The sequence below is a fragment of the Myotis lucifugus genome, unplaced genomic scaffold (assembly GCF_000147115.1).
Source record: "Myotis lucifugus unplaced genomic scaffold, Myoluc2.0 scaffold_57, whole genome shotgun sequence".
NCBI classification, from domain to species: domain Eukaryota; kingdom Metazoa; phylum Chordata; class Mammalia; order Chiroptera; family Vespertilionidae; genus Myotis; species Myotis lucifugus.
Window position 1 is genome coordinate 5,128,708 of NW_005871105.1, and position 13,907 is coordinate 5,142,614.

Sequence of the window (13,907 nt, forward strand, 5' to 3'; positions counted from 1 at the left end):
TGGAAACAATGCTGATCTCTTCAAAAGTTGATTTGATAATGTGTTTTGTAGATAGCAGAACTTATAAGGGTTTTTTTATTGCAAATGAATATTTTAATCTACATGTTATGTTTTTTATGAAGAAAATGTTCATTTCAGAGTAATCATCAATCTAAAGTTTTCTACTAATATTGCAAAGTTATCAGTTTTGTTTTATATATATTTCTGGTAATGCATTTCTACAGACCAAGTATTAGCATCCTAAAGACTTCATAATATAAAGTTCCAATCAGATTTATATTAACTAAATTTTTTATGGAATATAAATGGAATTTAAAATTCATGTACACCTTCTCTTTTAAAGTCTACTATGACTATATGAACACTGCCATGTGTAATTTTTAAAAGACATTTTCAATAAGTTACTCAACATTATATTTTCAAATTTTCTCTGATAGATTCATAAATTATATACTATCTCAAAAATCCAGCACTAAATAAAAAAATGAATTTGTTTTATGTATCAGTACTTTTTTAATACTGAAGGAGCTCTAACTGAAAAGAAAAAAATATTAACACATTATGCATACAATCCAGGTTTAGCCATAAATCCCTATACAAAAAGCTTAGAGAATCTAAAAGTATTTTTTTCTAAAATTAAATACATGCCATTATGCCAAAATAATTTTTATTAATGAAAGTCTGTTAGGTACTGTATTGAATTAAGAAATACTGACAAAATAATTAGCATTTCTCTCTAAGAGTATTTGCTACGATTGAAGCAGATGCCACAGTATATTATAGTTATCAGTCAATATTTACAATGCGAGGATACAGACGTTAAAAGGAAAACTATGACATTACAACAGTAGTAATTAATAAAATTTGGGGGCCTCATTTTATTAAAGACAAAATGATTTCACTGGTAGACAAATTATGTTGCCTACTGGTTTGACCAAGTGATTAATCGTTAGAAATATTAAGTCTGATGTGTTTAAGAAGCTGAAGAAATCAATTAACATTCTGCAGAAGGGGAAACTAAAATACAAAAAACTCAAAAAGGGATTATGATCTGGACAAATTAACATTTACAAATGAAAATCTGTAGAGAAATTTTAATAAGCATGAACTCACAGAAAATATAAGGTTAACTATTTATGCATGTTATTGCAACAAATTAAATGAACGTAGCAAAATATATTTGGTAAGCCAGCTTTAAAAATCAGCATTAGCATTGTCTATAACAGAAAACTTAAGTGAGTAAGCTGCTGAAATAAGCTTATTTTTTAATGTTTTATTCAACATACTTGCTTTTACTTCTTTTTCACTTGGAGCTGATAAAGACAAGAAATAATGTCTAAATTAATTACACATCTACTTGTCTCTAACATATTTTTAAGGTTATTTTCATTTTTTAAATGGAAGCTAATAAAAATAGATTTGAGGAGGAGAAAGTGAAACACTGTGCCATTTCTTTTGATGTACTTTATTTAAATATATGCCATAGACCATAATTCTTTTTTCATATTCGTATACCTTCTCCCAACATAGAATGCTCATTCATAACTTATTCATTCTGTTTTCCATTCTAAAATACCTAAGAATCTTATTGTTTTCATATACAAGCCAATTCCTTTTTCTTGAAGTCTATAAAATGGTATAAAAAGTGAAGTGAATTGATAAATTATCCAATGGTTTAAAATTTTAAAATAAAGTTAATTATTGTTAGCTTCTACACTATCATGAATCCCTAGACTGAGCAGATAATGGTTTTAAGGAATTTAAATTATTGTATTTTGTCAGGTTCAGTACTAGACAATAATGTTTAGCTATTAAAACTCTTGAAACTGATTACACTCATAGTCATTCTGTTGCGTCTCTATGCTTCTGTGTTATTGCTTTGTTTTAGCTTTCTACGTATATGAATAAGTGAGAATATGTGTAATGGCCTACTTGAAATGTTACCCATGACCAAATATTCTGTTTTCTGTGAGATAAACAAAAATTTCCTTTTGAAAAGATAATAGCAATGTTAACATGAAGTGGTTAAATGTGCAATTATTTCATGTGGTAAATTATTTGAAAGTCACTCATATTTAAATGCTTAAAATAAATGTTCTTAACCTACTTGATATTTCTCTTTCCATTAAATCAACCATTATCAAGTGCCCACTATATGCTGACTTTAGAATGAGCACTCTGGGAATTGAGATATAAAAGGCAATCCTTAACCTCTAAATTATGGTTATTTAAAGTGAAAAAAAGAAAAGGTAATATGATTATATCAGTATATTAAGTGTCTTTATAAAAGAAAGAAAATAATACTATGAGAACTAGTTGGAGAGACACATAAATGGATTTTGGTTGTCTGAGGAATATTACAAAGTTGGAAGAAGATTTAGAAATATGATTTCAGACCTGTGGCAGTTTGTGGTCTATGGAACAGGTAAGAATATGGTAAAGCTATATTTGCATGGTTATTTACATAATATTAAGTAAATGCTATTTTAATTGAAATACAATAAAATAGCAGGAGTGACTAGTAGACACACAAGAAAAATCAATGAAGTTCCTTGAGTAGAAGTGTGCCAGGCAAAATCATCAGATTATGTTATAAAATGAGGTCAATAAAAAATTTCAGAAATTTGCATTTATTTTCATCTGAAACTACTAGTAGGGCAAGTTCAATGCTAGAACTTTTTAGAAAACCATTTAATATCTATACTAATTACATTTTTAGTTTTTGTTTGTTTTTATGCTTATTTTTTGGTTGTCTGATTCCCAATTCAATTTTTTACTATTAGACTATAAATACATTGTGGAAAAAAATCGACTCTACTCTCATTGAAATGCCAGAGTACTGAAGCATTTGAAATAGGGAGAGAATATTTGCTTAAATGAAATATTTCATATATTTTTTAAAAAATATTTTTATTTATTTCAGAAAGGAAGGGAGAAGGAGATAGATAGAAACATCAATGATGAGAGAGAGTCATTGATAAGCTGCCTCCTGCACGCCCTACACTGGGGATCGAGCCTGCAACCTGGGCATGTGCCCTGACTGGGAATTGAACTGTGACCTCCCGGTTCACAGGTCGATGCTCAACTACAGAGCTAAACCGGTTGGGCTCAGTATTTCATATTTTAAAAGCAAAGCAATACCAGACACAATTACAGACAGCATTTGGTCTTATTTTGTTTTTAATTTTTTTTTTACACTAAACTGTAAAACAGTGCTTCTCAGACACTGGGGATCTTAGGAGGTCGCAGATTCTAATTCAGTAGCCTGGAGTGGGACCAGAGATTCTGATGCTGCTGGTTCATAGCATACATTGAGTAGCAGGAGTGTCACGTAATATTTGTCTTTCTATGTCTAAAACTTTAGTAGTGTTAACTCTATGTGAAGAAGTTGGGATGGGGCGAGGAGGAGTGAGAGAAGAATTTCCTGCCCTTTCCTGTCATGGCCCTCACTGCCCTCTGAGCTGCAGCATTAACAAACACTGGGCATCTGGTAGAAAGAACCCAGCAACACTGGCCTGACTCACCTGAATGTTCCTTCTTTGGTGGCTTTGCTGTAGCAAACAAGACAAGAAACAAGTCAACATTTCATGTTATTAGATCACAATTCAGTATGTAACGGCAAATTAAATAATATCTTGAAATTAAGAAGATAGAAGCAATTAAAAATAGTTACCTGGTTCTGTATGTTTTTCTTTCTTTTCCTGTTCTGAAACATATTATTATCATTATTATTATTATTCCAATTTTGTGCATCCAAACTTAATTGTCTTAACACAAAGAAACATGTATGTGCTAATGCAGGACTGTGGCAAGTAATAACTGCTGTAAAAAGACTAATATTGTATAGTCAGAACAAGTATTTCCTTCTACTTCCCTTCACAGAGTCCTGTCACAGAACAGCATGGAACTATTTTTGAGTCTTTTCTTTCTTTTGTTTTTTGAAAAAATTATAAGTCACAGGAATTTACAAAAATATGTACAGGAGGGTCTCATGTGCTTCTCACCCTGTGCCCCCCACCATGACATGATTTATTTTTAAGCTAAGACAAAATACAGCCTCTTAAGCTGTGTTAACTAGAAAAGTAGGAACAAAATAAGAATATAGGGTTGGAGATGTATAACTGAATGAAGTAATCTTAAAGACAAAAAAAACAGCAACACACTAGATCAAACAAATTAAAAAATGCAACAATAACAATAAAAACATGTTTTGATGATAAACCAGAACAAATATATTAATTTGAAAAGAATCAATAGTTGTTTAGAGGACAAATCTTTTTCTTTGCCTTACTACTGCCCAATTCAAAATCCACAGATCTTTCCAAAGAGGAAAGCAGTTGAGATGTAAATGAGCTTCTAAGAAGGCTTCTCTATTTATTAAATACATCAATGCCCTGAATGAAGATGGCCAAGGATCCTCAGCAGATCTGCGGGAAATTTTAAATCATATAGAGTGCGCTGAAGTGCAGACTTTAAGAAATATATATATAACCCTACATATATTTTGTATATATAAAAATATATATGGATAATTTAATACCATTTTTTAAATCTCCAGTTATTTCGCATTTTCCTCTTGGTGCAATGGTTTATAGAGTGGTTTCTGTATTCCTGTGCCAGTGCTCCTCAGCCGCTTTGCACAACATAAATCACAACCTTCTTTATAGACAGACTGCTCCCCCTGGCTGAGCTGTAGTATAATTTCATGATTCTCTCCACAGGATATTTTAGAGCATTTTTATGACAGAGACTTTCTCAGCATCCTGACCTTTTTGCAGGACCAAGTCATGCATACATATTTTTTTAAATTTGGTGTACATTTAAAAACATGATTTTAATATTATTAGGATCTTTAAAACCTCTGATTTCTAATGCTAATTGAATATGGTTAAGGTAAGGATCTTTATTTCTGTCTCTTAATTATGACCTATTTTCCTTAAAGGAGAGTATATGTTTGCAAAGGACATGACCTCAAGGATTTACTGAATTGTTAGCAAATAGCTTTAGTACTGTGTGTTAAAGCAACTGCAGGTGCTGCCTAAGATATGGATCCCAAGCAATGGTATTCCACAGAGCCCGGAGGAGCACTTGTAGGAGGAAAATTCATGCTATGGACAAAATGTTAGATATCATGGGAACATGCCAAGGTATTTTGGATTACAAGAAAGAAAGAAATAGAAGAGAAGTTGTAAAACTGGTCTGTAAAAGAATTACTATTCAGTCTTTGCTAAGGATAGAACTAACCAGATTATCAAAACTAAATTAAACCCACAGTTTTGGTTAATGGATACAGTTGTATTTTAGGTTAGGAGGCTATGGATAATATTATTAGATGATTACATGAGTTTAAAAAAGGACTCTAACAATATAACATGCCTTGCAGTTCACACTGACCCTCCCCACTCCCAGTTTGTGTATTTTTTCATCTTGATAAAAATACAACAACAAATAATTCACATGCATAAAATGTAGAAAAGGGAGACTGGAAACTGCAAGTCTACATGTGCCAGCGGGTAGTTGTATAGAGAAAAACACACACACATATCTTCATGCATTTCCTTACTTTTTCCCTTGGGTTGTTCTGTTGAAAGAAAACCATTGCTCTTAAAAACTTTAAAGATAAAGTTTACTTCTCCAACACACTGGTTCGACTATAATTTTGTCAACCCCTCCCTCATCCTCTTCCCTTAAGTTTCACAGTGAGTGCTGCTCTGAGGTATTGCTGCTCATCATAGGCGTTTCCTTAATTTGACTGTAATATACTCTTTGACAATGAATTAACCTAGGACCAAAAGTCTAACCACTTTACATCTTTTTTTATATTTTTTTAATATATTTTTATTGATTTTTTACAGAGAGGAAGGGAGAGGGATAGAGAGTTAGAAACATTGATGAGAGAGAAACATCAACCAGCTGCCTCCTGCACATCTCCCACTGGGGATGTGCCCGCAACCCAGGTACATGCCCTTGACCGGAATCGAACCTGGGACCTTTCAGTCCGCAGGCCGACGCTCTATCCACTGAGCCAAACCGGTTTCGGCAATGTCTAACCACTTTAAATAATTTATACCTTGCAGTCTTCATAAATACATGTGAACACAAAAACACATCCGAATAAATACAGAAGAAACTAGTATACTTGCTATGAGTTATGATTCTATTCAACACAAAGAAACTATTTAGTTTCCTATTTAATGCTGATGTATCAAAGATTAATTGAATTTATACTTTCCAGTGAAATAAATGCTTGGTGCTAAGCATTGTCCAATTTTTTTTGTCAAGCAAATATGTCTTTGAAAACAATTACTGTGAAAGGTAAACATATACAGTTTTTATTTTTTATTACTGCCAAATATTTCTCAGAGCAGTATTATCAGAATAGACTCGACTCTTGTTTTTTTTCTTTCTCTCTTTCAACCTCAATATTTTTTCCTCTTTCCTCTTTCCCATATGTATAGTTTTTCCTGTTAATCCTTTAAAAAGTAATGCTAATTGGGGTTCATCAAATATAAGACAGAATCAGAAAATATTTCCAATACCTTCTGCAGATGTTTTTGTTTTCTTGGAATCTGAAAACAAAAAGATAAATTATTGATAAAGCAGATAAGTTCAATCAACAACTGATTAGCTCACAACAAAATGTTCATTCACCTTGAAATCATTTTCAACAAAATGGATTGATTACATATTTTTAGAATTTAGGGCTTAAAGAGAAATTTTTTAAGAGGGTGAGTCTGAGAATGAGATAGGAAGTGAGAAACTTTTTGAAGTATAAAATATGAAAAAGTAAGAAAAAATAACCATATATAATTTGCATAGAGATTACATTGTATCTATAAAAGAAGTTAATAATATTTTCATAGAAAGACAATCTGAACAATATATGATCTGTTTTGCTGGGGTCCAATATATGATCTGTTTCCATAAAAATTAGCTGGAGTCCATGATTTTAGCTTGCAACTTTTTTTTCATTTGTTCAATCTCAAGCAGTCCAGGTGAAATATGTTGTACTCTCTTTGAATAATCAATACATTTTCAATATAAACATTCAATTATTCCAATTGTAATGGAAAAGAAACTGGTGGATTTTGGCTTATGGGTTACTAATGAACACATCATTATGCTTAGTAACTGCTATTTAGTGAAGTGTATTCAGTGGTCAGCAGACATCTATTTTATTTTTAGTCTTTTGGTTATTCAACTTAGATCTGAGAAATATGTTATTTCCAGAATATAGGCCATGAAACTACCATTCCTATCACTTTAAAATAAAGAGGCTTTTGAGCTCATTTAATTTAGGATGGAGGCAAGTTAACTCATATTTTTGCTTAGAATATTTTATTTCTTATACTCTGTGTTCTTTCTTTTACCTCTTCTGTAACTGAATTTTGATATTCTCCAATATTAGTGAAATTAGAATCATAACAATGAACCACAAATTGCTACTTGCAAAAGGTAAATAAACTCTTTTCTGGTTGACAATTGTATGGCTTAGAACCTAGAACAGTAGACATCCACTAACAGTTTGCAAGTTAATGGACTTGTGTGCCTTATGGTGAGATGGGTTCATAGCATGATTTTACTTTCACAAAGAAGTAATGGACCTAAAATGTTTGAAGAGGACAATGAGCAGGAGTCTGTTCACAAAAACTGTTAGATGGTCAACTGAGTTGTTATGTAAAAAAATGTGGCAGTATAATGAAAGTATCAACCTTCTTCCATAGAATTATAAGCTGAAAGCACATTTTAGGAAAACAACTTGGAAAGAATCTAGAAAGCCATAAAAATGAGCATACTTTTCATGTAATAATTATAGTTCTATATTTCCCCCTAAAAGCGCCCAAGCTCGCTCTCTCTCTCTCTCTCTCTCTCTCTCTCTCTATATATATATATATATATATATATAAATATATATATATACACACACATATATATATATATAATATATATAATATCTAATATATATATATGTATATATATATAGATATATATATATACATATATATATATATATTATTGATTTCGGAGAGGGAGGGAGAAGGACAGAGAGACAGAAACATCAATGATGAGAATCATTGATAGGCTGCCTCCTGTATGCCCCCTACTGGGTATTGAGCCCGCAATCTGGTCATATGCCACAATCAGGAATCAAACTGACCTCCTGATTCATAGGTTGATACTCAACCACTGAGCTACACCATGCTTTTTTAATGTCACTGTTTTACACCTCTAAATGTTTGGAATATTAAACAGTAGGGGAACTATAAAGAATACACTGTCATTAAAACGATGTTTCTTCAACTTCTTTCTGAATTTCTAATTTTTCTGTAATAAGGATATGTTTCACATAGGAAAATAACAAACAAGCCTTATTTTTCAAAATGATAGGTCCATGGAACAAAACATTTATTTATTCAGTAAACATTTCTAAACATTATTATGTCTAAAAGTAAACAAATTTTAGACTAGACTTTATTAATATTCACCACCTTACCCACAAAGAAATCAATATTTTTCTCGCTATTAATTTTCTCATCAGAAACTATAATGGATTGGGTTAAATTTGCTATCTAAAACACAAGTGCTTTGCAAGCACTTTCACATTCATTTCCTTCATGAATAATTATCCTAATCAAGTGAGTACTTTAAACATATAGAAAAAATATTATATTAAGTAATTTTATATAATGACATGATAAATATCATCTTTTTTGTTTACCTAACTATATATTAACAATATATAGTGCCTACTTCTGTTTAAAGACATGGATTTCTATAGTACAGCAGCTGAAAGTCTGAAGTGGATAGTTCAATGGCCATCATGACTTTTCAATGTGTTTGGCCCCAGTATAGTGGAGCAGGATTTCTGCCTGCCCAAGAGGTCATGTGATCCTCACTGAGTATCTTTTGAGCCCAGAATGCTGCCAACATGGAAAACACAAGCAAAGCATGATGAGCCCATAGTTATTCAGGAATACAATTGAAATAAAGCTTGGGAATAATGTTGAAACAGACAGGGGATAAATGTGGCAGATTAGGGCAAGGTTATTTCCAAACACCCCATTCTCCAACTAGATGCTGGCATGAGATAGGTCTGGAAAGCTAAATACAATATGCATATCTGTAAAATGTCTGTTGTTTTAAATTTGTTTTCTTTCTTCCTACTAATAAGAATTGATAATATAGCAATTGTACTAAATAGCAATTGTACTAAAATGAAAGAAAAAATAATATGCAGTTCAGGATCAGGTAGAGTATAACACTTATTGAGATAAAAAAAATATTTCATGAAGTTGAAATGTAAAAAATAACAAGCCATGATCTATCGAACTAGACCAGGGGTGGGCAAACTTTTTGACTCGAGGGCCACAATGGGTTCTTAAACTGGACTGGAGGGCTGGAACAAAAGCATGGATGGAGTGTTTGTGTGAACTCATATAAATTCAAAGTAAACATTGAGATAAAAAAAATATTTCATGAAGTTGAAATGTAAAAAATAACAAGCCATGATCTATCGAACTAGACCTTAAAAAAGTTGACTATATTTGTGTGTAAGAACAGGAAACCATAGTTAAATTAACTTAAAATGATGTCATTAAAAAATCATCTTTTGGAGCCAACAGAGCTGCAGACTTACACAAGTAAAATACTCAAGTAACCGAAAAATATAATGCTTGCAATTGAAAGATCACATTCTGACTCTTAAGAGCTATAAGTACCAGCCTTTAATACTCATGCTATTAAACTTCATTATGCCCTCTCAGCACTCTGCCAAAACAGCTTAAAAATATCATAAAGGCTTATGTGGCGACTACACTTCCCTAAAAACCATCTGCCCAATAATCTGAACGAGCCTTTTATTAAGAACATTGAGGCCTGTAGCAGCTGTTATTCAAAAGTGGTGATGTGTTTGCAATCTGTTCAATTCCATCACTCACTCAACTTTAGTAATGCACCAGGTATGGTCTATTATGTTTCATAAGAGATGCCAGAAGGAAATGAAATAGCAATTGACATTGAAGGGAAAAGATAACTCTCTGGTAGTCTAATAATGTTGGTAATGAAGTACCCATCTACTCTGTGAAACTTACCCAACTGACATATGTGTTCAATTACAAAACCAGATATTTTGCATTGTTTTTCAGCATGATTTCTCCAGTTCTGAAGCCCTGGAACTTGAGACTAATTCTTACATGAAGTTTTGCATTTTACTTTACTTCCTCTTGTTCTGGTTATGGGCAACAATAAATCTAATCTGGCTAGTTCTCAATGGAGCTGTATCTTTCAGAAGACAACCTGTGTGGGAATTCATCAAGAAGCAGAATGAGATCTACTGAGATCTGCTAGTGCAACCCAAATAGCAGCTAGTGATTAAATACATCAGAGATGAAATTGCCAACAATTGACTATAATTTTCCAGCCCTAAAATGCTCACTGGATAATAACTCCCAATAATAAAAAGGAATTTTCTTTGCCTGGATATGAAAAATTAAGTGCCTACTCATAATTCTCTGGCTATTATATTTATCTTGAGCCCTACATTATTGCTTCATTCACAGAATGAATATTTGTTGAGTGATGTGTGAAGTGAGGAAATATTTTAGTCCCTGTAGGGGATAAAAGTGAATTAAACATGGTCCCTTTAGTCAAAAGCCTTAAAGTCAATCAGAATAGAAAGAAAATGAATACAAGTAATATGATGTACAGGGTGGCAAACCATGAGTGATGGTAGAAGTTATAGATAAACTCTGATGGGAGATTATAAATGAAAGAGAAAGTATATGTAATTGGGAGGGTCAGACAGAAGTCTTAGAAGAAGGAGAATTTGTTTTGGACCCTGAAAACATTGCATATTTATAGAAGAAAAGTAAAGGGTAAGCTCTGTTATGATAATAGCAGAAACAAAGGCAAGCTAGCACATTTTATGTGTAAAATTGAGAGTGGCTTAGAATAAATGAAGTATCTCTACATATAAAAGACTTAAGTGACTGTCTGACCGTCTAACCGGTAGCTATGATGCACAATGACCACCAGGGGGCAGACACTCAGCGCAGGAGCTGCTGAGCTGCAGTGACTTGGCAGCAGCAGTTCTCTGGTGATGTACCCCAGAACCAGAGAGGAGGGGGCCCGATTCCAGTGTGTGTCACCCAAGAACTGCCCTCTCGCAATCCAGGACAGGACCTCTCAGGGGATGTCGAAAAGCCAGTATAAGCCAGATCCCCGCAGGCCAGGCCAAGGGTCCCCACTGGCCAGAGGGACCCCTGCTCACTCCGCAGATGCCCTTCAAGCTGCAGCACCACCCCAGGTGCTGCTGGCTGGGGAGCAACCACGGAAGGTTGGCTCCAGGGTGTGTCTGGCCCATCTCACCCAGTCCCACCCTGCTGGCCACCTTCTAATTAATATCCTTTCAATGTGCATGAATCTGTGCACCGGGGCACTATTATGATACATAAAGGAAGAAATTGGATGGGGATATAGGGTAAAAGGCTCCTCCATGGTGCTGTGATGGTCTTGCACATAATCCATATAGGACAAGCAGGCAAAGGTTGAATCACAGCTAAATTGAGTCTTGACAGGTAGCTTGTGATCCTTCTGGAACATAAGAAGATTGGGGGGGAGGATGCTGTGAGGAGCTGCTGTGAGGCCATCCCCCACATGCCTCCCTATCTCTCCTGGGAGGCTGTCATGGGAGTTTTCTTCTCATCACCTCCTGGGTTCTCCTTCCTAGATCTTTTTGTAAGAGAGCTGCAGACCTTAAAACCACTTGGCTGTAGTATGGAACTGCCTCCTCAGCAGTGAAGGGTTCCTGATTCGTGTTGCATTATCTAGCCTCTCTTCTTTAGGTATCAGCCTTTGTGGTGCGTGGAACAAGGACTATGAAGATCTGGCACCTTTGGCTACTCTCGCTTTGGCTAAGCATGATTTTCTCAGTCTCAGAAGGGCTCACTGCATCTTTACACGTGGAACTATTCAGGCCTTAGCTTTGCCTTTGCCTAGGCGTGTGCATGACAGGAGGTCAAGAAGCAGACTATAGGGATTTGAATTGCAGTTAAAGCCTTTAGACTATCTTCTGTGGTTAGTGTGAAGTCACTGAATATTTTAAATAGTGACAAAAAAAAGAAGCCAATTTAATATTTTGGAAGAAGCTATTATAGGCAGGATAATTATTTAGGTCAGAGATTCCAAATTTTTCATCTCAGGACTCCTTTAACTTCTTAACAATTTTAGAACCCCAAACAGCTTTTATTCATGTAGGTTCTAGCAATTTATGTTTATAATTTTAAAACTTAAAGATAAAAAAAATAGATATTTATTTATTTAAAAAATAATACACTCGTTACATGTTAACATCAATAATATTTTTAGGACAAATACACTTTCAAATATAAAAAATAATGAGATGAGTGACTTTGCTTCACAATTTTGTGACTCTCATTAATATGTGGCTTACTGAGAAGTCAGTTGGATTTATATAACTGCTTTTATATTGAATCTGTTGCAATATCACACATTATATAATCTCTGGCAAACTCCAGTGCACACTCATGGGAGGATGAAATGTAAAAGGGAAATGATGGCTTCATGATTTTATAAAAATAATTTTAACTTTGCAGAACCACCGAAAGGGTCTCCGTGGCCCTCAGAAGTCCTTGACCACATACTGAGAACCTCCGATTTCAGGCATCATTTCCTTGGTTCACATGAGAAGTCTAATATCAGTGAGAGGTCACAATTGGAGGGCTGGAGGTTGTGAGTGAAGATTAGCTTTCCTAATTATTTTAGGAAGGATTAAACAAAGGAGAGGTCAGGTTATTTAAAAATTCCGGAGGACTAATTGTCAGAGGCAAAGGTAGAACAGAGGTTAAAGCTTACGCCAGAATTTGAGTCTCGGTGTCTATAAGGACAGCAGGACCATTATATAGAGAATAAGCACATTTTAGAGAGAAAAATGCAATTTTATCAGGGCAGATGTTGAGAACCTAACGGAGAGTAAGAGAGAAGGTTTGCTAATCGATCATGAGGAAAGTGTCTGAGTGGGGAGAAGGAGTGGTATACAGGGGAAACTTCGGTAGAAACAGGCTTGTCAAAGCAGGACCTCGGTTGAACATTTATTCAATAATGCCATTCCACTCAGGCTACGATATGGTTGTTCTGAGGCCAAAATTCCCAAGAACAGAAACATAGATGGGCAAAGCTCGTGGAGCCAAGGATCGCTCTTGTTCAGGTTTCTGAAAGAGACTTGATGAGCCAGGCTTGGGATAAAATCTGCACGTGAATTCTAATTTTTAGAGTTCACTCGTGCAAGAAACCCTTTTTGGCCCGATGCACAAACCGTCTTTGATATTAAGAAAGTTTTTATGCACGTTTGTGTTTGTATTTTAAAATTCACCAGCAAAAGAACTTCTCAAGAGCATTCCAGTTAAATTCCTAAAATCCTTCTCGTTTTCTCTTTCTCTAGGAAAGTTGTCAGTAATTAGTATCTTTGAACGGTATCCAAAAAGTCTGAATGTGAATAGAAATAAACTTTGTGTAAAATAAACTTTGTGTAATGTTGAAAATCCAAATTGTACCTGGTATTTGTTATAAATTTGCCTCATTTGAATAAACATATGTTCCCTGTCCCTGTGGGAAATAGACCTGTGATCTTTACTGAGATGATAGAAAGTAGGGAACAGGAGCTGAGAAGCTGTTGTCTATATACATTTCTGCTCTGCTTAACAGGAGACAAATAAAGAGAAATAGGAACTCATGAAACAAAATCAAATGACTGCCTAGAGCAGCTGAACATTAAGACTATTCTCCTATTCTATACTGGGAACAATAAAAATTATTGTAGATAGCTATTTTTTTCTTAAATATAATCATTTCTTGAATGATAATATTAATAAATAGTCGGGGACATATGT